The sequence below is a fragment of the Thermobia domestica genome, chromosome 12 (assembly GCF_964235325.1).
Source record: "Thermobia domestica chromosome 12, izTheDome1.hap1.1, whole genome shotgun sequence".
NCBI classification, from domain to species: Eukaryota; Metazoa; Arthropoda; class Insecta; order Zygentoma; family Lepismatidae; genus Thermobia; species Thermobia domestica.
This window is the reverse complement of record NC_137465.1, coordinates 80,963,899-80,988,925: the sequence shown is the minus strand read 5'-3', so window position 1 is coordinate 80,988,925 and position 25,027 is coordinate 80,963,899. Positions and strand designations below refer to the sequence as shown.

At 36.5% G+C, this 25,027-nt stretch overlaps 1 protein-coding gene across 3 annotated transcripts in view; it reads right to left on the bottom strand.

Moving 5' to 3' along the window:
* LOC145666534 (zwei Ig domain protein zig-8-like) overlaps window positions 1-25,027 on the bottom strand; it is a 721,413-nt gene that overhangs the window by 629,132 nt on the left and 67,254 nt on the right. The window lies entirely within an intron of this gene.

Sequence of the window (25,027 nt, the reverse complement as noted above, 5' to 3'; positions counted from 1 at the left end):
TCTTTTTGCTGGTGGATGTTGCGTTTGGTGTCAATGCGTATGTCTTGCATCAAGTCTAAGTTAAGTCCGCAGTGATGACAAGACTTGATTTCATGAAAACGTTGGCAAAAGGATTTGTTAGGCCTCACATAGAACATAGATTGTTCATCGGACATCTGCCATGAGAGCTGAGTTCTTCAATCAAGAGCATACTACAGCTTGAAAGTGAGTTTCCCACCATCGCGCACAAGGAGTTGAAGAGGAAATCACAGTCCACTCTCCACTGAGTTGTAGGCGGAAAGCATATTCGTGTCAGCGGTGTGGGGTACCGATTTCCTTGCAGTGCAGAATAAAAAAAGATATACTGTAAGTGCCTACCTGAAGAAAGTGCATGCTGTCAGAAAAGTGAGTGCGAGAATTTCTTTACCGGCAAAACGTATTTTCTTCACTCTCGCGACCATATAAGAACTAAAATTAAGTTTTATTCATTACCTTTTTACTACAAAAAATGTAACAGTACAACTATAACAGTACTTTCTTGTAAGTTTAAAAAAGCTAAAATTCCATGTTTTTTTCTCCGTTTCAAATTAGTGTTATTTTGACTAAATAGAAACGGAGAAAAAAATCAATATTTCAACAATTACAATTTTAGAATAACAATAAAAGCATTGTTGCATAATTTTGACTATGTTTTTTTCTCGTTGCTTTAAAAATATAAAACTTTTTTATATCGTGAAATTACTATGTTTTATTTTTCTATAAGCAACTATATGTAGGATAGCATTTTAGAAAATATGCAATAAAACTACTATTCAGAAAATGTGAAACAACAATGCGGTCTGACAGACAGACAGACCGTTCCATAGTAGAGATGGCCGTATCCGGATCCCTATACAAAACACAAAACGCTTCAATGATATGATGCATGGATATGTTTTGGTTACGTCCTGCAATGTATGATTAAAGAAACCTGGAGGGTGAAGAAAAAATAGCAGAAATCTTTTTTATATTTACTCCTTCAACAAACTCCCGACCACAGAAGGGCAAGCCATGAGTTAGGTAATAAAGTCATACAACGAACACAACCATATCGCTCTCCTGAAATTCTCGTGTGTATGTTTAAAAATCTACTGTTGTTCCACGCCAACCACTCTATATTTTTTGTTGTATATACCTTAGAAGTGAAAGATATTCATTATTACGTTTGTTGATGGTTGGACTCTAGTGTCAGATACTATTATTAATAAAGAGTTTGTTTTGTTTAGTATTCCTGCAATTAGAGGGGCCTTATCTAAAAGACATTTCATTTGTATATGAGAAAATAAGAAAGTTTATTTTCTAAGAATAAAATAAATATTTTCAATGTGAAGCTAACATTAAGTTTGAAGAGGAGCGAAACAGAAGAATTTGTTACCATTTACATCAGTTTTCACACAGTTCACTATACTCTGAAATGGGAAGAAATCAAACTTGGAAACATTTTACTATACTTCGATAGAAAGTGCAACATGTAAATATTGCAAGGTTAAAATAAAATAAAGAACAAAGGTAACACAAATGTGTTATGGAAACATTTAAAAGAACAGCAACCTAGTATATTAGTGAATCCGAAAAAAAAAACTTTTGACGAATGTTAGATATTCAATTTTATCATCACAATTTCAGATGTAGGTTTGGATACGAATTAAATTCTGAGATTCGAATTTCGGATCCAGATCCGAGATCCGGATCTGGATTTCACTGGATCCGGGATATCCGGATCCGAAAATTTTTGGCCATCCCTATTCCATAGTAGTTACGTGATTATTTTCGTCCATAGTACTTAAGGGTTAAAAACACCTAATTTTCAGCCTGCTGTTGATTAGGAATCGCAAAGCCTAATCTGTCGTAAGCAAGTTAACTTCGAGGAGTAAAATAATTCAAACTTTTGGATAAAAGTGAGTGTGCAAATGTGAAATATCTAACTTATCTGTGAATGTACGAGACATTGAATATGAGTACTTACAAATATCGTATTTTAGTAGGATCAGTCTTTCTTCAAGAGAATTTTGAGGGGGCAACATCTAAATGTTAAGGGCTGCACTGAGACACTATTTCCTAAAACAACGTTCACAAAAGTAATATATGTTCGCAATTTATTATTTATAGTTCCGGGGACTTTGCCCCAACCTCAAATGCAAAGTGTATCTGGAAGAAACCATGATGTGAGTAGCATTAGGATCTCAGGAACTATAAAAGAAGAACTAACAAACTTATTCCGCTCTGATACGTCACCATGTAGGTAGAGGCTGGAATTGGAAATAAAATATGAGTTCCATAGTTTTGAATGCCCTACCGATTTCTAAGTTGAAAAACTATGAGTGAAAATTCGTAGTCATCCCCCATCCCCCAAAATAATACCTACTACTATTTACTGATATCATTGGCTAATCCACGCTTAATATTACCATGAAAATGTTAAGATAAAATTTAAATAGAGATTCAGTTACATCTTTCGATTTCGTTTCGTAAATTTTCTAGAAGTCTCGTCTCGATTCTCAAGAACTCACTTCCGGTCTCGTTCTGTAAATTTATGTGCAAAATGTATTCCCAAACTTAGAAGTTCTCAGATTCCTTCTGCGTCACGGGAGGTCTAAGAAGGGTATAATCTAACATCATTTAAATCATATTTCTTATTGAAGTATATTGTGTAATGATTTGAGTATCTTAAAATGTTCATAAATGCTCTTCATTCAGTTTGTATAATTACTTTTATAATTTGTAAGTTTTATATATAGGGATCATTTAGCACCGAAATAATGTTTGAAATCTAAGAGTTAGATGAATTAGCATTGCTCACGAGACTCGAAAATTTCTCGTCTCGTAGTGCAAATTATAAGAGGATAACGGTGATGAGGTTCAGAAAGTGTTGTTTTCATCAGTAACTTTCAACATATTGTTTCTTATAATTATTAACATATATATTATTAACATATAACATATTATAAATTATTAACATACATAACATGATACAAAAAATACGTTAAACATACAAACATAATGTTTCTAGCAATGTTTTCCCTTCAGTATTTATATATTTCACTTCCTACACAAAAATGCACGCAATCTACAAATATTGATAGTAGAATTATGGTACTGGTATCAGTACTTTGTATGAATTATCGATATTTGTAAAGAAAATTATGTATTTTCTGGTACCGGCACAGGAATCACATTCTGATAGTTTACCATATATTCAACAAAAATGTCAACTGGGGAACGAAAAAAAAAATCCCCGTAAACTTATTATCCTTGGTTGCTCTTTGGGTCCAAGAATATAATCTCAACCGTAATCATTGGAAGATTTACGGGGTTTGGGGCTTTCAGGCTGAAGCCCTCCCAAATTGCAGGATTTATTTTATATATACAAAAAAGTTAATGTTAATAATTCCTATGCGTATAAGCTTCAAGCCCCCAAACGTCCAGCGATTTCTTAAATAAGAAGAAGAAGAAGAAGCCTTTGTAAGTGAAGCCCATCTCAAAATAATTTTTCTGGATCTTCCAACGTTCGTAATTTATTTTCCAACAATAAATTCATTCCAGCATCTACCTAAACAGGAAATTTACCTGAAATTAGAAGGCACGGGGCGCAGTGATAATAATTTTCTTGGAATACAAACTTTCGTGTAAAGTAACCCAATAGGTGAGGATACTTTGCACCATATACAAAAAATACGTTAAACATACGAACATAATGTTTCTGTGCAATGTTTTCAATTCAGTATTTATACATTTTACTTTCTACACAAAACTGCATATAATCTACAAATATTAATATTAGAATTATGGTACTGGTATCAATACTTTGTATGGATTATCGATATTTGCAAAGAAAATTATGTTTTTTCTGGTACCGGCACGAACCACATACTGATAGATAGTTTACCATATATCCCACAAGTGTCAAATCGGGAACTAAAAAAAAAAATCCCCGTGAACTTATTTCCCTTGGTTTCTCTTTGAGTGCAAGAATATAATCTCAACCGTAATCATTGGAAGATTTACAGAGTTTGGGGCTTTCAGGCTGAAACCCACCCAAATATCAGGATTTCTTTTTTCTTTTTTTTTAAATAATGGTCGTTAATTTCTATGCGTATAAACTTCAAGCCCCCTAAAACGTCCACGATTTCTTAAATAAAAAAAAAAACTTTCTGAGTGAAGCCCATCTCAAACTATTATTTCCGGATCTGCCTCTGTCCGTAATTTATTTTCCAACAATAAATCCATTTCAGTATCTACCTACATAGGAAATTTACATAGAAGGTAGGAGGTGGCAGTAGTACTAATTTCCTATTTAAGAGGTTATTTTGAGACTGTGCAAAGTAACCCCGAGTAGAGGCTGAAACCGCCTACTCCAGTTTTATTTTTTCTATGTAAACTTCGAGTATTTCTTGCGAAGATTGTCCGCCAAAATACATCTCCAGGAGGAAAATACGGAATAGTGGACATTTACAAGTATAAAAATTACATATGTTATTAGTCTTGTTGCATTGTATATTCTGAATAAAAGAAAATTAAATCTTTGAATTTTATAATGTGTACTGCGTAGACTAGGGTACAGAAGACAGCGATGTGATAATGAACAAAGTGGTAGAATGAAAAAGTAATAGGAGGAAATGGGGCAATCCGAGAAAACTCATGCACATGGTGTTTGTCAACCACAAAATCCATTTGGCACGAGCTGGGATCGAACCAAAAACCCCAGTTACAAGAGATGAACCATCTACTACTGAGCTACCGGGATCTACATAAATTTTGATGTGGGTGTCGGACATAAGCTCACCGGCCATAATGTTTCTTCCTGCCTTCAGAAAGCGCGTTTTGCTTCGGTCAGCGGGATCTTGCAGAACGCTTGTAACTACACCTGTTCCAGTACAAACAACTTGACCATTACGCAGCTATCATCTACCGATTTCGTTCTCACAAATTACCCCCGACCTTTATACCTGGCCAGCAACGGCCAGCGTTCGGTGATACAAACAGATAATGTTCTTACCATCCGTCTGACTGTTCCGTGTGATTTTTCAGTTACCTCAGATACTGGCGTTTTAATCCCCCAGCCCATCATCTGCATATCAAACCAGACTATATTTCATCATACATAGTTACAACATGCTGCCCTTCTTACCCACACCCTACTCGAACTCCCTCACGACCAACGGTTTTCATATCAGCAGAATTTTTCTAACGTACCACTTAATTTTAGCGCACGTATCTCCGACATCCCCGTTCTCGCTACTAATTTTACCACGCTTACCTGGTCTGATTTAATTATTGATAATTATGTACTCCCAGTGCAGGGCACGTTTTTCAGTGTTCAACTTTTTCTGTCCATTGCCAATTCTGTCTGCATTTACTATCTTTACCGAAAGCTTAACAATTCGCCATCATCCAACATTCGCAATTCACCTGAATCCATCCCATTAACTAATCTCCAATCTTAATTTCTCTTTACAGCTCTTGGTGCTTTATTACTTTTCTTCCTTTTCTCCCACCTGTTCCAGCCTTAAATTTAACCAGCATATTCACTATTGCTTTGCTACCCTTGACAGCACTCATTTTCATAATTACATTCATTTTCCTTTGTAAACTATATATTTTACGAAAATCCATTTCTCACCGGACACACACTACATAAGGTTCCCCGCAGCTTCTTGCTCCTCCCATCACTCATACAGATTCTTTAACTTCTCCGATCCTACTTCCGCCACTCCCCCTTCAGGCCCAGTACGCAAACTTTTAGGTCCACCCTTTCTGGTTACAATTTTATGTATATTTTGTATATATTTAATTTTTTGTATATCGGTGTCGGTTATATTTTTTTTCCATTTAAAAATACAACCATGTTTATTGAGTCCACCATGCATGTTATTTCCTTTTTTTTATTATTTTACCTCATATCTGCAGCGAACATACATACATACATACACACACACACACACACACATATATATATATATATATATATATATATTTGGTCTAGGAATTAATTCGTGCGGTTGGTACGCACACATTGAAGGTGTAGTACAAACACAAAATACATAAATACCTTAAGAAAAATATTGTCAATCGCTAGCCACCACTTTCGCCCATCTGTCAGGCAATGTACGGATTCCTTGGCGAAAGAAGTCCTCATCCTTGAAAGCGATCCAGTCAGAGACCCATGTTTCGATATCTTCTGAAGAAGTAAACCGCTGTCCAATCAAATCGTTGTTCATGCAATCGAACAAGTAGTAGTCCGAAGGAGCAACGTCTGGTGAATACGGCGGGTGGGGTAAAACTTCCCATCCGACATTTTCTAAATAGGTTTTGACCGGTTTTGCGACATGTGAGCGAGTTTTATCATGTTGAACAATAAGTTTATCATGTCTGTTCTCCCATTCTGGTCGTGTTCTGGCCAGAGCTTGCTTCAAACGCATTAATTGTCGTCGATAACGTTCTCCATTCATAGTTTCACCCGGTTGCGGCAGCTCATAGTACACCACACCTTTCATATCCCACCATATGCACAGCATAACCTTTGCAGAGTGAATATCTCGTTTTGGTTGTGATGGACCTGGTTCACCTGGTTTCACGCAGGCCTTTTTTCGTTTAGGGTTCTCGTAATGGATCTACTTCTCATCACCCGTAATAATTCGATGCAGAAACCCCTTTCTGCTCTGTCGTTGAAGTAGCAATTCGCAAATGGTTTTTCGTCTTTTAACGTCTCTGTCTTTCAATTCATGTCTAACCAATGTGACATCTTTTGAATCATTCCCATGGCTTTCAAGCGTTTGGAGACTGTTGTTTGATCAACGCCTAATGCTGCTGCAAGTTGTTCCTGCGTTTGACACGAATCCTGCTCGAGCAATGCTGTCAATTCTTCATCTTGAACTTTTTTTGGCTGTCCAGCTCGCTCTTGGTCTGCCAAGCCGAAATCACCACTTCTAAACCGTGCAAACCACTTCTGACACGTTCGCTCAGCTAGAGCATGGTCACCATACACTTCCACCAAAATACGATGACTTTCAGTCGCACTTTTCTGCATGTTAAAGTAATGCAGCAGGACACCCCGCAAAAACACTTTATCAGGCACAAATTGCGCCATGTTCAATTAACTACAAACTGGTGTTATTGACGCTTTAATCCACTGCCCTATACTACGAACGATACGCGATGACAGGGGTTTGCAACACATGTGTGGATACACGGAACTGTGGGACGCTCCGTTCGTTGCGCCATCTCTTGTCCACCCGCACGAATTAATTCCTAGACCAAATATATATATACCCTTTTGTGAGTCACATATATTGCTGAACGAAATTCTTCCATTACTGAAGCACTGGAATTGCATAATCGGAGCCATGGTGGAAAGACTACAAGGTTTGCATGCGCATGTCACCTGGAGCGCAGTCGTGGCTGTGACGTCATCTGGTTTGCAAGAAATAACGGGAAAAGGCGCGGCTTTAAGTGACAAGTGGAAATTCTTTGTTACTTTGTTCTTTTAAATGATATCGAGAATGCCTAACTGTGCAGTGTACGGCTGTAGTAATTATTATAGAAAAACTAAGGGAACTAATATAAAATACTTTGGATTTCCTCAAAAAGAGTGGGAATGTCTCCAAAAATGGATTTTAGCTTGCAGGCGACAGGACAAAATAAACCTAAAATATGGTAAGTTTTACATAAAAGTAATAAATAAATACAATGTTAAATAAAATTATAAAAAAGCGATTTTATTATGTAGTTTCTTTTTAGTATGTAATAATAGTATATAGAGCTACAGTAGCTTGTGTTGATTCTGCATACAAAAATCCAATAGTACGATTTAAAAAGATGATCTTTGAGGCAAGACCCGGATTCGAAATCATGAGTGAGGGGAACCGACAGAGGTTATCATTTCTATCATCATTTCCTTCTACATAAGATAGACAAAATTTTCCCCACAGAAGCAGGCATGTAACTCGAGAAGGGAGGCACGATGATCTAGGAGGCTTACCTCCCTCGAGTTACGCTAATGGAGAGCATTGAACGCGTTAAAGTAGTTCAGGTCCCATTTCATTCTGGAGGTCTGCATTCCCTGTAGCCTCGGTGCTAAAACGGGACGTTGCACTTCAAATTAACTGACGAATGGAAGGTTCGTAAAAACGATTAACGGTTACGAAGGTATATAACAATGTATTAGATCAAGAGAATAAAGTATCCACCTACCATGTCAGGGCGACATTGTCGGGACATTTTTACACTCAGATTTTGAAATTTTTGTTCAGTTTAATCATAAATTTGGATAATTACATATACATATTTAGGAGCCCCCTACAGAATTACAAAATTAAGAATGACTGCAGTAAATTTAAAAATATGGTAGATTCTCAACCAATCAAGGAAGCACGGTGGCTCAGTGGCAGAAGGCTCACCTCTGGTGCAAGGGATACTGGTCCGCTTCTCGGTCAAGTGAGTTTGTGGTGGACAACATCGTGTCCGTGAGTTTCTCGGGGTACTCCCACATTCTCATTCCACCAAATTCCACATAATCATTCACTTGCATTTATCTTTTGTCTTCTTTAGTCCACTGGAGTGAAAAGAGAAAACTTATCAAGAAAATTATGTAATTTTATGGTTTATATGTTTTCTAGTCTAGCTGTAACACCCCTACATCGTCTTCACCTACGCCTAGTACTTTGTTTCTTGCTTGAAATAGTCAAGTTGCAATTTCTTTGAGGTGCTTTGTATATACATATTTATTTCTATATACAGACTGTTCCATAATTCGTGTTATTTTCTACAGCGCTGGGAGAAGATGAATTTTATACTCTATTAATGTAAAATTTGGCACTCTTATTGAGAAATATCTGAATTTTTCGAATTTCTAAAGAAAATAAGAGAAAATGGCTGTTTAGCCCCCCTTTTAGGGGTGTAAACACGAAAGTTCATTTTCCTTATGGGAGATTCAATGTTAAATTTTAGAAGCAGTTTTCTTCAATAATTATTCGTGAAGATTTTGGAGCAAATGAGTTGTATTTGTTACAAAATGCAAAAACACTCATTCACAAAGCTAGTAAAGCCGTCTCAAACATTATTTTGCGAAGGTCCCCCTTTTGGGGGGCAAGGGGCGTAAAAAGGTGGTGGGTGATATGTTGCCAAAATCCCAAAATTTATTTTCGGAATGCCAGTAAGCGTGAGATTAATCACAAATGTCACAGAATTAATGCTCCAATGTCCTTACATGTAAGAGTGAGTGATAATGGGGCTTCAGCCCCCTTTCAAAAATAAAAAAATCACCATACATATCCTTAGTAGGGACATATGAGAAAAAGGTATTTTTATTAATTAATGTGAAATTTGGCATCATTGTATCAAAGGAGTATGCGTTTTTCAAATCTGGAGTGTTATTTTGATAACGCACCGCCTTAGGGGGGCACAGGGGGCGAAGCACTCAATGATGAATCTTTATAAAAATTCCAAATTTTGTTCAGGAAATACCAGTGAGCGTCAGATTTTTCACCACTGTCACAGAATTAATATTCTAATGCCCCTTGCATGTGCCAGTGACTAATATGGGGTTATAGCCCCCTCTCAAAAAAATCACCATAAATATCCTTAGTAGTGACACACGAAAGAAGGTACTTTTTGTCAATTAATGTGTAATTTGGCGTCGTTGTAGCACAAAGGTATGAGTTTTTCACATCTGAAATGTTATTTTAGTAACCACTGCCTTAGGGGGGCACAGGGGGCGAAGCATCAAATGATAGACCTTTATAAAAATTCCAAATTTTGTTCCGAAAATGCCAGTGAGGGTCAGATTAATCACAAATGTCACAGAATTAATATTCCGATGCTCCTTGCATGTGTCAGTGACTGATATGGGGCTACAGCCTCCCTTCCAAAAATCATATTAAAAATTCACCATAAATATCCTTAGCAGGAACATACCGGAAGAAACTATTTTTTTAAAATCAATTAAGTTAAATTTGGTGTTATTGTGCTAAAAAGGTATGTGTCTTTTAATATGGGATGTTACTTTGGTACCACACCGCCTTAGGGGGGCACAGGGGGTGAAACATAAGATGATGTATACTTATAAAAAATCCAAATTTTATTCTGGAAATGCCAGTGAGCATCAGATTAATCATAAATTTCGCAGAATTAATATTCCGATGTTTTTTGCATGTGCCAGTGATTGATATGGGGCTACTGCCCCCTTCCAAAAAAATCACATAAAAAATTAGCCATAAACATTTTAGCAGGGACATCCGAGAAACCATTATTTCTTGTCAAATTATATAAAATAATTTATCTTAGTAAAAAGGTACGCGTTTTTGAAATATAGAATGTTATTTTGGTGACACCGGATTAGGAGGGCACAGGGCGCGCAGCGTAAGCATTTGAATCTTTATTTTTAAAAAATGCAAATTTTATTCTGGAAGTGTAAATGAGTATCAGATTAATCACAAATGACACAGAATTAAGATTACGATGCTCCTTGCATGTGCCACTGATTGATGTGGGGCTACAGCCCCCTTCCACAAATCACGATAAATATCCTTAACAGGGACACACCGGAAGAAGCTATTTTTTTTTAAATCAAGTAATGTGAAATTTGGCACTGGCGTTTTTTTTTTTTAATTCGGTATAATTTTGATAACGCACTACCTTTAGCGGCAAAGGGGGCGAAGCATAAGATTGTGGATCTTTATGAAAATTCCAAATTTTATTTTGAAAATGCTAATGAGCGTGAGATTAGTCACAAATGTCACAGAATGTATATTCCGATGCTCTTTGCATGTCCCAGTGACTTATATGGGCTACAGCCCCCTTCCAAAAATCACAAAAATTCACAATAAATATGTCATAATTAATATGCAAGTTGTCATTATTGCAAAACAAAAAAAAAAAAAAATACAATAAAACTGGAAATTGCTGTAAATGAATAACTTCTGTCAGTGTAACTGATTATGCATATAGCTTTGTTGTTATGGTGTCACTGGAATATAATCAAAGAATTTTATATTTTTAAAAATCAATTAGGGCTCTTTTTATAGCAGAAAATCTCACACACAAATCACCTACGTATTTTCTACACACTTAAGCAGAACCATCTCGAAATAGAACACAAAATGACAATGGAAAACGTAACAGGAACAACAACAACAACAACAACAAAATAATAATAATAATAATAATAAATAAAATAATGAAAAGTAAGATCTTAAAAATTAAAAGTGAGCTTTAAGTTTCAATATTGTTTGCTTTAGTAAAAAGAAAAAGCATGTATTTTCATTACTTCTTACACAATAACCATATTATTCAACTTTCGATATAACAACTTACTCGTATGTACTGCAGACTTAATACACACGGACACACGGTTGTAATAGAAACAAATGTTTCCCGAGGAATAAGAATCAGTTGCTGGAAATTATTCTTTGTTGAAAACAACTCTTTTTGGTTCTACTATCACTAATTGTTTAAAAAGATCACTAACCTAAGTGTAAAATCAACTTACTTTTATTCGGCATGCCCTCCTGAACGAGCAAGACATAAATTAATGCGATTTACTAAAGAAACTGTGAACACCTTCTCCAACATATCTGGAGTGATCATCTCTATACTGTGGACAATCCTCTGTTTCAAGTCAAGATTTTTGGTAGACAATGTTTTAGGTCCACCACAAGAAAAAATCGCATGGTGTAAGATCCGGACTTCTTGGTGGACATTCGACACTTGACCCCATAGAAATAATCCGTTCCCCAAATTTCTCTCTCAAAAGATTTATAGTCGTATTTGAGCAATGCGCTGGCGCTACATCTTGCATAAACCATGATTCATTACTTTGACCTAAATTTAAACGATCAAGTTCAGCAAATACTTTTTCTCTTAGTAGCTTTTGGTATGATGACGTTGTTACATTTTCATCAAAAAAGAAAGGTCCTATCACCTCAGTCGCAGTTAAACCACACCAAACCATTATTCCTCGTTTGTCCATTGACACTTCTGATCTCACGTTCGGCTGTATCGATGACCAATATCTTGCATGTGATGAGGACACAGAACCATTTAAGAAGACTTTTGCTTCATCGGAAAACATCACTTGAAATAAGAACATATGGTTTTCATTTAACTTCTCGATAAACCAGTTTCAGAAATAAACACGATCACCATAATCACTTGCATACTATTCAGAAACCATTCGGACCTTGTATGGTTTTACCTTCAAGTTTCTTAAAATTCTTTGTAGCGTAGTTTTCTTAATATTTAAGCCTAAGCTTCGACGAGCAAGGGATTTCCGCGGTGAACTAATAACAGATAACCACACCTGTCTTTGTTTCTTCTGTAGATACACTTGGAGATCTTCCTGCACTTTTTCTAGATGCAAGATGGGCAGTGTGAAAACAATTGCTGCGGACCTGTTTGTACAAACGGTGAATTTGCATATGGTGTACTTTTAATCCGAGTTCTTTAACTATACGGATCTTGTTGCTCTTGCAGATTTTTCTGATAAAATGTACTATTCAATTACATTAGCACGCTGATCCTGAGTTAAAGACTGCATGATCGAAGGACACTACAGTATGAATGCACTCATAAAGTATACTGGAAACGACAAGTAATTATCAAATGATTAAGCCAGTATATCCCCGAGATTCACCTACTATGTAATGTCCATTTCCGAAGAAGTCAATCTAACCCAGGTGTTGATTACAGACACGAAATCCTATTGAACTGTCAACACGTTAGCTCGTAAATCGTTGGTGTATTGCGATAAGAAAAGGTCTGAAACTGTTTTCAGCACACATGAACAAGAAGTTGAGTCAGGAACTAGAGGGTGTTTTATAAACAAAAGTTTGTTGACATTGCTTAAAATCAGCTTACAGTGGGACGCCAACAAATGATTCGCACCTGTTCCAGTGCTTCTTAAGAACACATCTCTCAGCATGCATTCTGAATAGGCCAGAGAGAAGCATGGAAGATAATAAAACAAAGTGGTGTGGTTCTTTAAATGATTTTTGGACCGGGAAGGGGGAATTGAATCACTAAAGTGGTCGCTGGCACATGGAGGTACCTTCTAAGCATTAATTTTGGTATATTTCCAAATATTTTGACGCTTACGGGAAATAACGAAAAGTTTGAATTTTTCTTACTGCCTATCTTTCCCAATTTGGAGGTTTGGCGTAATAAAACTAGAAACGCATGTACCATCATAGATGAAAGGGGAGGAAGAAGAGGAATGGTATCGTATTTTCTACCTAAAACTGCTAATTTCCAGCAAAATTCGTGTAAATATAGAGCAAACTGCTTTCCGCATTTTACATTAAAACTCCAGTTAGGCCAATCAAATTTTATTTTGACGCCACTAAAAGAGATCAACACATGACCATTATCATATTGTCGCTTTAGCTCTTTTTCTAAACAAATTTTTTTCGACAATAATGCCAAATTTCACTTTAATAATGATAAATATTTACCTTCTGCCAGTAGGTCCTTGCGTATAAGGACATTCATCATGAATTTCTATTGTTTTTATGAAAGGGAATTGTAACCTAATATCAGTCACTGGTACAGTCCGCAGCAAAAAAACCTGCAACATGAACATATATGTTTATTGTGAAACGACGAAGTCTTTTGCTCCAAAATAAGTGTGCAGGGGAGGACGCCGAGGTTTCTCCTGGCGTGATTCATGCCACTTAAACGTTATGTTGATGTTGATTCCCTGTGCTGTTGGTCGTAGTTTCACAATAAACTTACATGCTCATGTTGCAGGTTCTTTGCTGCAGATTGTACATGGAAATAGCATAGGAGCATTAATTCTGTGCGCCTTGCAATTAATTTCATGCTCATTGGCACTACCAAAATAAAATTTGGATTTTTTATACTTCGGCCCCTGTGCCCTCCAAAGCCAAAAATTACCAACCGCGCCCTTTGTCCTCTGTTACCAAAATAACATTTCAGATTTGGAAAATACATGACTTTTTATAACAATAACGCCAAATATCAATTAATCGACCAATAGAAAAAAAAAGCTTCTTCTGGTATGTCCCTGTTAAGGATATTTATCGTGATTTTTGCTGATTTGTGGAAGGTGGCTGTAGCACCACATCAATCACTGGCACATGTAAGGAGCATCGGAATATTAATTCTGTGTCATTTGTGATTAATCTAATACTCATTCACACTTTCAGAATAAAATTTGGAATTTTTATAAACATCCATCATTTTATGTTTCGCCCCCTGTGCCCCCCTAAGGCGGTACATTATCAAAATAACATTCCAGATTTGAAAAACTCATACTCTTTTGACACAATGACGCATAATTTTACATTAATCTAAAAAAAATACCTTCTCGTATGTCCCTACTAAGGATATTTATGGTGATTTTTTTTTTATTTTTGAAAGGGTCTTATAGCCCCATATAAATCACTGGCACATGCAAGGAGCATTAGAATATTAATTCTGTGACAGTGGTGAAAAATCTGACGCTCACTGGTATTTCCGGAACAAAATTTGGAATTTTTATAAAGACCCATCATTGAGTGCTTCGCCCCCTGTGCCCCCCTAAGGCGGTGCGTTATCAAAATAACATTCCAGATTTGAAAAACGCATACTCATTTGATACAATGATGCCAAATTTTTTACATTAATTAACAAAAATACCTTCTTCTCGTATGTCCCTACTAAGGATATTTATGGTGATTTTTTTATTTTTGAAAGGGGGCTGAAGCCCCATTATCACTCACTCTTACATGTAAGGACATTGGAGCATTAATTCTGTGACATTTGTGATTAATCTCACGCTTACTGGCATTCCGAAAATAAATTTTGGGATTTTGGTAACATATCACCCACCACCTTTTTATGCCCCTTGCCCCCCTTCGCAAAATAATGTTTGAGACGGCTTTACTAGCTTTGTGAATGAGTGTTTTTGCATTTTGTAACAAATACAACTCATTTGCTCCAAAATCTTCACGAATAATTATTGGAGAAAACTGCTTCTAAAATTTAACATTGAATCTCCCATAAGGAAAATGAACTTTCGTGTTTACACCCCTAAAAGGGGGGCTAAACAGCCATTTTCTCTTATTTTCTTTAGAAATTCGAAAAATTCAGATATTTCTCAATAAGAGTGCCAAATCTTACATTAATAGAGTATAAACTTCATCTTCTCCCAGCGCTGTAGAAAATAACACGAATTATGGAACAGTCTGTATATATTTTAGAACACAATAGTATATATAACGTTTTATTTCGTTCAAATGTTTAATAATACAGTTTGTTATGGCGTAAATTTTGACACTGATATTCAGAGAACAGTCAGTTTCACCAAACCTTTTGTTTAAATACAAATTCTATAAATAAGCGATCAGTGACTTCAAATAAGATGATTTTTTTATAAATCTAAAATAGAAACGATGTTTAAAATATTAAATTCGTGCGTCCCTGCTCAATAAAGTTTCTAAACTCCCCTGAGATTCTGACGAAACTTACGTGGGAGCAACCTCTTTAAAAAAAAACTGTCCAAGCATAACGAAAATATAACTACGTGCATTTGTCTTTACGAAAACCATGAATTCTCCCTTGAGATATTCTCAAAATTTATATGGAGTCATCAGTAAAGAATTCTCTTTCAAGCAAAATAATAATAATAGTAAATCAAAATCGATCAATGTGTTACAAAAATATACTTGAGCATACATAAATATATAATAATGAAATGCATTAACGACACACTGTGTTATAGATTATTCAGGCCTATACATACTCGAGTGTATTACTTCAGATGTTTAAAAAAGGAAAGAAAGAAAAGAAAAGAAAGAAAAGAAGAAAATATAGTGAGTAATATTGGCTTGTTCAAGCTTCAAAGTTGTTTAATAAATTTTTGAGCTGATAGATATTGCTGTTTCTTTTGCTATTGTAATTTCTTCCTTTGAATTCACTTAGCTTAAGGATTGATTACATTACGTTTATATAATTATTGTTTGTACTAAAATTTTTACTTCGTTGAAGATCACTATAAATAGCAGAGAAGTTTGAGTGTAAGATACCAGCGAGCAAGCGCTTGTTAAAAGTTCATCTGACTCTCGCTGGCCACGTCTGCGACCAAAATGACGTCATGCGCTAGAGCGGTAAGAATGTAGCACTGCATTGCATCCACCTTGTAGTCTTTCCACCATGATCGGAGCAAGGCTTGCAAGCAAGCATTCTCTTGCTTTTCCCAGCCCCTCCTACACCTTTTATCAACCTTTTTTCCCCAACAACATGGCACCTCGACGAGATCTGCAACACCGTTCTCGACGTCACGACGCTCATCATCGCAGTTTCTCGACTCCAGTGAGGATGGTTCCAGAAGCAGATTTCTGGATTCCCGAACTCAGTTCTTCTGGTATGGACAGTAGATGTCCAGCGCCGTTTTTTCGCAGACTTCAAACCATTCGCCTGCTTCCAGTGCTTCAACGTCATAATTTACAATGCGTATTGCAAGGTACCAAGTGAACTCTCTCCTAGGCGGCTTCTTAGTTACCGCTCCCACGGTTCGTCATGGCAATCACATATGTTAATTTTATGGACCAGCCGCACTGTGTGATAACCAATAGTGCATCATGTTCCACTATAGTGAGGTTATGTTCTGTGTTAAGTGCAATGGCTCATTTTCCTTTCCTTCGGACTACAGATTATTTCGAATTAGTCCTTCCGCCTTGTTTTGTACCAGTCTTGCGATTTTGTGTTGTTGGTACTTAAAAAAAATAAAACTACGAAACACCCACACACAAAGAGACAAAAAGAACTCATGCGCCTTTTCCATACAGGTGAATATACCATTTCTCGTCTCTTTGGACATTTAAGGAGACACGCCGTTAACAGAACAAGAGACAAACAAACGCAGGAGGAGAAACCATTTAAGGGGACATATTCACACAAACGCAGGAGGAGAAACCTTTTCTCATCTCTTTGGACATTTAAGGAGACATATTCACACAAACGCAGGAGGAGAAATCTTTTCTCGTCTCTTTGGACATTTAAGGAGACAAAAAAAAAGCCATACAAGTGGCAAAACCATTTATCTCCTTGGGCATTTAGAGACATACCGTGTTTTTTAAATATTTTTTTTAACATACAGGTGAAAAAACCTTTTCTCGTCTCATTGAATGTCTTGTGAAGTTCTATGTCACGCAAGTGATAAGCTTATCATTCGATTGTAATAGGGATAGCAATGTTTTAAAGTACCACCGGTCTGCGGGTGAACACCTGCACTCTTCCAAGTACTGCAGTTTTTCTTCTTCCTTTTTTTGGCAATATTTTTTCCCTTGTATTTTACTTTGTAAGTCACCGGATACTTATACCCACAATGTCTCTTTCTCTCACGTTCCACACTCCAGGCATAAAGGTTCTTTTTTTTTAATTTTTGACGCGGACATTTTCAGTAGCGGCTCAATAATTCCCAGAGGGGGATTGTCATATAATAAATTGGCACATTATAATGCAGAAGTTTTTTTTTTTAAAAAAAAAAGAGACGTAAAATTGAAATTGGAATCATATTTTCAGTGTACATTTTCGTACACGGAAGGTGAAAAATAGTAAATAGAAAGCGATAATATATGGTCAAGGTTAGTTGTGTGAATAGGAAAACAAAATTTCCCATCAAAAGCAACAACAGCCAGTTGACCTCTACATAAGCTTCTCGGCCCGTTGCTTTTACAAAATATAAACACATCTAGTGACGTGATATAGAAAACAAATGCATGGACTTTCCAGAAGAAAAATAGCAGCAACAGAAATACGTATTGAAAAACATTTTTTGGATCTTGTGCATGTTACATCAGAAGGTTGAATAATATAAAAAGCACGGGCAAGAGGCATGGAGCATCACAATTAACCTCTCCGTCGAATTATACGTATTGAGTAAAATCTTCAGTAACCGCCATGGAGTTTGGGATTCTTTCTTTGTAAGTACCTTTCCTTTTCCTATGATATCCCTTCCCCACTTTTGGGAGGAGTTTCAGTAAAACTCTGCCATCTGACATGTAGGAGTAGAAAAGTCATTTATCATTGTGGGCACAAGTCTCCTGGTGACACGCAACCCACTGTAGAAGTCAATTTTCAAAGATTTTATTCTCATTTTTGTGCGATTCAGCATAATAAATTGTATTTTAAATAAAAAAGAAAAAACTTTATTCACTATTAAGTGATAATTCACATATTATATGATAATCCCCCCCTGGGAATTAATGAGCGGCTACTGATAACGTCCGCACTAATAATTAAAAAAACTTTATTCGCTATTAAGTGATAATTCACTTATTATATGATATAATTTTCGTTCTGAAAATTTTTAAAGAAAATTTTTCTTTTAGGCCAGACAATTCATCACTGCATTTAAATAATTTCATGATTAGGCACGAACACTTACATAATAGAATTTGCTTACTAACAGGGTTCGTGATTCTGGTTTGTGACCTTTTTTTTACGAATCCATTATACTTAGATGTATTTAGGCCTTGTTTCTTAGTGCTATCGTCGTGTTTGCAGACCAACACTCAAAGAAATCTCTTTCTTATTTACTAAGCCTCTTTTCTTTAGGTTCCTAAGTTGTTGATTTGTTCTTAATAAATAAAATAAGAAAGAGGTTCATTTGATGATAGCCTTAAGGCTTGAACTCTGCAGCATTCTTAATATTTTATTCTGATGTCTGATAACTCCTATATGACATTAGTCATATAGCCTACTTTCTATTGAGAAGGTAGGCCTACTAGTAATCAAAGCCCAGATTTAAATATCTGGAACATTTTACTACAAGTTCCTCAAAGCCAATCCAGGTTTAACACATTAAACCTTGCAACATCCTTATTACTTTACTCTGATATCTGACAACAGATATATAGCATTTGTAGCTTTATTTTCTACTGAATTAGGTCTGCTATTAGTCAAAGTCTAGATCTTAATACCTCTTCATACCCAACATACATTTTTTAAAGGAAAATGAAATATATCCGAGTTACTTTCAACCATAGGGAAAAAAACATAACAAGAAGATACCCTTTCACCAAAATTTCGTTTACCGAAAGTTCCAGCACCGAAAGTTTCAGCACAGGGGAGGGGGGTTAGATTTTTTTCTTCAGTAAAAAAAAAGAAGTATTTTTCGTTTGTGCAAATCTGTTTTCAATTTATATTTTAATATTCAAAATCTACTTCATATTAAGATTCAAAGTCCGGCTTTCATTTTTGCCATATTTACCGTTTCCCATTTTTCCGTTGCTTTTTTATTTTATTCAGGTTTATTTTCCTTTGCAATTAAATTAGTAATCCTTTGCATTTAGCTATCATTATTGTATCCTTTATTGCATTAATTATCTTATAATACAATTATATTATTAATGGTGAGCTTATGTACGAGACGATTTGATGTAATCAGTGAGAGATGGATTATTTTTTCTTGTCTTGGCGAACCCGAGCGATCCCAGTGCAAAATGGCCATCTATGATATATATAAGTATATGAAATATATACAAGTATATGAAATATAAATAATATTATATTGTAGATATAATGTATATCTACGTATTACAATATACAAATTTCAATCAATTGAATGAGAATCATATTTACCCTTACTTATTGTTTATTTAGTATATATAGGTTTGCTGGCAGCAAAAAGAGAACATATGAACAATGGTCTTTCGCAGGTCAAAATGTAGTTACGGAGGTAAAATATCCCCCCATTCGGATCTCCGGGAGGGGGATGGCTTGGGAAGGACTATTGGACGAGAAAGTAATAATGGGGGGAAAACAAACAGAGAAAGAAAGGCAAGGAAGACAAGACAAGGCAAAACGTTTAGGATAGGGACATGGAACGTACGTACTATGTTACAGGGAGGAAAATTAGAAAATCTTAAAGAAGAAATGAAACAAAATAAGTTAGATTTGGTAGGAGTTTGTGAAGTTAGATGGGAAGATAATGGGGTATTGAACAGCGAAGGATATAGAATGTTTTACTCAGGTAATGAAAAGGGCGGTCATAATGGCGTAGGAATAATTCTTGGAAAGCGCTTAAAGGAAAAGGTAGTGAAAGTAGAATTTATTGATGATAGAGTTATGATGTTAAGACTTAAAGGGAAAACGAAGGATCTAGTGGTGATACAGACATATGCACCGACGACTTCGCATGCAAATGAAGAAGTAGAGGAAAATTATGAGAAAATAGAAGAAATTATAGATAGGGAGAAGAAGGGTGCATGCATAATTCTAATGGGAGATTTCAATGCAGTTGTGGGAGAAAAACAGGAAGGTAGTATCGTAGGCAAATATGGTTTAGGCGAAAGAAATGAAAGGGGAGAGGGACTGGTGGATTTCTGTAGACAGAATTCACTAGTAATTGGGAACACTTGGTTCAATCAGCACAAGAGAAGAAGATATACATGGAAATCACCAATAGACGGCGGAAAATATCAGATAGACTGTTACGATTCAGGACAGGTATCGGAATAGTTTAAAGAACGCGAAGACCCTTCCCAGGGCTGATATTTTCTCTGATCATAATCTTGTGCTGGCCGAAGTAGATATTCAACTGAAAAATGTAGGCAGAAGAAAAGTAGGTAACAAAGTGTTGAATATTGAAAAGTTGAGAAACGAGGAAATAAGAAATCTTTTCGCTGAAAAATTCGAAGAAAAATGTTCAAACGAGGAAAGGATAGGCGCAGGTAGTAACGCACGGTGGGAACATATTAAACGTTGCTTACAGCAGGCTGCAGAAGAAGCAGTAGGTTACCGCGAACACAAAACTGCTAAGAAACCATGGGTTACGGAGCAGATGTTGCAGAAAATGAGGGAGAGGAAGATGTGGAAACAGGTTGATACAGAAGAGGGCAGAAAGATGTACAGAAAGTTAAATAATGAATTACGAAGAGAAACAGACAAAGCGAGGGAAGAGTTCTACAAAAGAAAATGCGTGGACATAGAAGAATTAGAAAGAGTTGGGAAATATGAGGAAATGTACAAGGAGGTGAAGTCTATAGAAATTCGGAGGAAAAAAGGGAGTATTATGATGGCAGTAGAAAATAAGAATGGGAAGGTAGTCAGCGAGAGAAATAAGGTCATAGGAAGGTGGAAAGAATACGCTGAAGACTTATATGAGAGTAGGGATAGACCGTGTAGCCTAAATGTTGAAGTGGAAAATGAAGTAGGCGAGGATGATAAAGGATTTAGTATTCTTCGGGATGAGTTTGAAAAGGCTATATCCGAGATTAGGAATGGAAAGGCAACAGGAATAGATAACATACCAATTGAATTCATTAAAAATATAGGAGACAAGGGAAAGAAAGAATTGTGGCGACTATGCAATGAAATATATGAAACAGGACAATGGCCAAGAGACTTTCTGAAAACGATCATGATACCGATGGCTAAGAAATCGAACCCAAAGAGATGTGAGGATTATAGAACTATTAGTCTCATATCTCATGCAACTAAAATTCTGCTCCGAATACTGAACAGAAGGTTATATGGAAGAACAAATAAAGATGTTGAGGAAGAGCAGTTCGGGTTCAGAAGAGGCAAGGGCACAAGAGATGCTATTGGATTATTAAGGGTGATCGGTGAAAGATTTATAGAAAAAGGGAAAGAGGTGTTTGTTGTATTTATTGATCTAGAAAAGGCTTTTGACTGCGTGAATTGGGAATTGTTGTTGGGAGTTCTAACAAAGATAGGATTGGAATGGAAAGATAGAAGACTCATAAGAAACTTATACATGAACCAACAAGTAAGTGTTAGGATAGGGGAAGAACTGACGGAAGAGAGTGAATTGGAAGGGGGGTTCGACAAGGATGCTGCCTCTCGCCAACACTATTTAATGTCTATCTAGAAGAAATAGTGAAAAAGAGCCTACATGATGATGGTGGCATTTCGGTAGGAGGTAGAATGATTACATGTATAAGATTTGCAGACGATATGGCGCTTGTTGCAGAATCAGAAAAGAAAATCAATAAAATGTTAGAAAAAATGAGAAAGGGCTTTGAGGAATATGGGATGAAAATAAATGTTAGAAAGACAAAAGCCATGGTGATTGGAACGAAGGGGTCTGTGTCAAATATAAAAGTAGGAGGGGAGAAAATAGAACAAGTGAATAGTTTTCGATACCTGGGTAGTGTTCTTAGTAATGACATGAAATGCGAACGTGAAATAAAAGCAAGGATAGGAATGGCGAAAGAAGCCTTTAAAAGAAAGAAAAGTCTGTTTTGTGGGACCTTGAACAAAGAGTTGAGAAAAAGACTCATAAAATGCTTCGTGTGGAGTGTTGTACTGTATGGGGCGGAAACGTGGACATTAAGTAAAGGTGACGAAAATCGACTGGAAGCCTTCGAAATGTGGGTGTGGAGAAGAATGGAAAGAATTAGTTGGGTCGAGCGGAAAAATAATGAGAGAGTGTTAGAAATGGTGGGTGAGAAAAGAACACTTTTAGATATTATTAGGAAGAGGAAGAGAAAGTGGTTGGGACATTGCCTAAGAAGAGATTGTATCATGAGAGACGTCCTAGAGGGTATGGTGGCGGGAAAGAGAGGGAGGGGGCGAAAGAGACTACAATTAATGGATGATATTAAAACAGAAAGATCATACGCGAAGACGAAAAGGTTAGCGGAGGACCGTGGAGCATGGAAGCTTCTCAGCTGCAGCAAGTGACCTGCCAATAAAGGCAGAATACCTATGATGATGATGATGAGTATATCAAGGTAACTGTCAGTGTAAGGGAATCGATTGAGGGTAAGGCTGGCTGACAGTGAGGATGGCTGAGATTGAGGGGGTCGATTGCGGGTGAGGGTGGCTGAGGGTGTGCGTGTCGATTGAGGGTGAGGGTGGCTGAGGGCGAGGGAGTCGATTGACGGTGAGGGTGGCTGAGGGTGTGTGTGAAGGGTCGATTGAGGGTGAAGATGGCTGAGGGTGTGTTTGAGGGAGTCGATTGAGGGTAAGGGTGGCTGAGGGTGAGGGTAAGGGAGTTGATTGAGAGTGAGGGTGACTGTGAGGGAGTCAACTGAGGGTGAGGGTCGGTGAGAGTGAGGTAGTCAACTGAGGGTGAGGGTGGGTGAGGGTTAGAAAAAATGGCCACCTCTGCTAGCTACTACCAGGCGTAATTAATCTAGGAGCAGCCGTTAGTTGGTTTGCCTATCTTACGGATTTTGTACACTCCGCATCAAAAAAATTGCGACAGCTAACGCCGTGAAGTTAGGTCACGCAATATACACCTTCTTATACCATAATCGTGTCAGGTAAAGAGACCTCCTCTCTCCTCCTTTCTTCTCTCCCATACTAAAATTAGCTAACAACATGAGCGCAATTCTTATTGCAAACTACACATGTATTAGCTTCGACAAAATGAAATAACAAAACCCAGACGAAACAAGATTCTTAAGTTGATGTAGGGAGAAACTGAAACACATACGATGAAAAATTGAAACCAATTGATGTCTATTACACAGATATTCAGAAATGAGGCAGAGAGAGAGAGAGAGAGAGAGAGAAGAGGAGAGAAGAAGAAAAAGAAAAGGGAGAACAGATAAAACTGTGGAATTCAAACGTAGTAAGAAAAAAACCTAACATTATAAAGTTCCGTTTCCAGAAATCCAAAAGTAATATAGAAATAACGTTTGTTTTTAGATATTTTTTCAGAACTATTCGAATATATAGAGGATGCTTTAAACATTCATTATGTCCATTTCATAATGGGTAGCATACTCAATTTTAAGTAGAACTGTAGATCTCGGAGACACATCTAGGATAATGTCAAAAGTTTAACACACATGCTTTGTTTCCGCGTGGTTCGATTGCAAATTCGGTAGCGTTCATTGGACGTACTGTTCCAAATACATTCTAATAAAAACAATAGATAGCTTGTTCATATCCTCCATTTCAGTCTACTAATGCACACAGAACAGAAAAGAAAAAACAAAAAAAACGAAACGAAACGAAAAGAAAAGAGAAAGAAAGAAAGAAGAAGAAAATAGAAGAGTTCTATTTTATTGCAAATTTTCTATAAGAAATACCCTATATTAAAAGTCCAACTTGTATCATAATGAAAAGCTACAAATGTTGGAAAGGAAAAGTTTATGTTCCTCATAGATTAGCATGTTTCAAATTTCAACGTGAAAAAAAAACATTAAATTATAGGATGGGAACAAATTTTGTCGAACGAGTATAAATAATTTTTTTTTCAAATAACCAAAGAGGTTACCATTTTCTAGTCTTTTCGGAAGATTTATCTGTTCCGAACATCCAGTATTGATTTCATCTCTTCCGGATGTAACGTAATTTGCACCGATAGGATGAACACGTTAAGAGCTCAAACGTATCATCGTGTCAGTTGGATGATGTTGGTTAGGTTATAGACCACCACTGGGTCGAGGATTCAAATCCATAGTAACAGGTAATTCGACTGAGACTCGGTAACCCAGAGGATAAAAAAGAGATTTTACTCATTTCCTTGCGTTTTACACTGCGTTGGTCGCGCCCTCCACCTTTACGTGAGTGGTCGGGCGTTCTACTATTGTAGAACATCTGTATTTTCCTATATCGATATGATTTTTGGCGATATTCGGTCTTGGGTCTTGGGTTATAGTATTATACACGTTTTAAAATATTTTAAAATTATATTATTTGATTAATACAAGAACATTGACAAAAATAAACATTTGGTATATCGTATTTAATATATAACAATGTTGAACTGAAAATCGAACAAATGTTTCGGTATAAGTGTTTATGTAACAGCAGGGGTGCCCACAAGGGGGGGGCTATGACGCAAACTGCGTCATTGAAATATTTGGGGGGTAAAAATTTATATAAATATTTTGATGGGGGTAAAATTAATCGAAAAGAAGATTTTTCATGGAAGAACACCTACGGATAGACAATTGGGGGGGGTGCGTCATGGACATAAGGGGGGGCACCACTGGTAACAGCATAAATCTTTTTCTATTATACATCGTACAGGTAGAATGATTTTATGCACTCTTTTTGAATGACTGCCTACTCCAAGCAATCGTCACACACG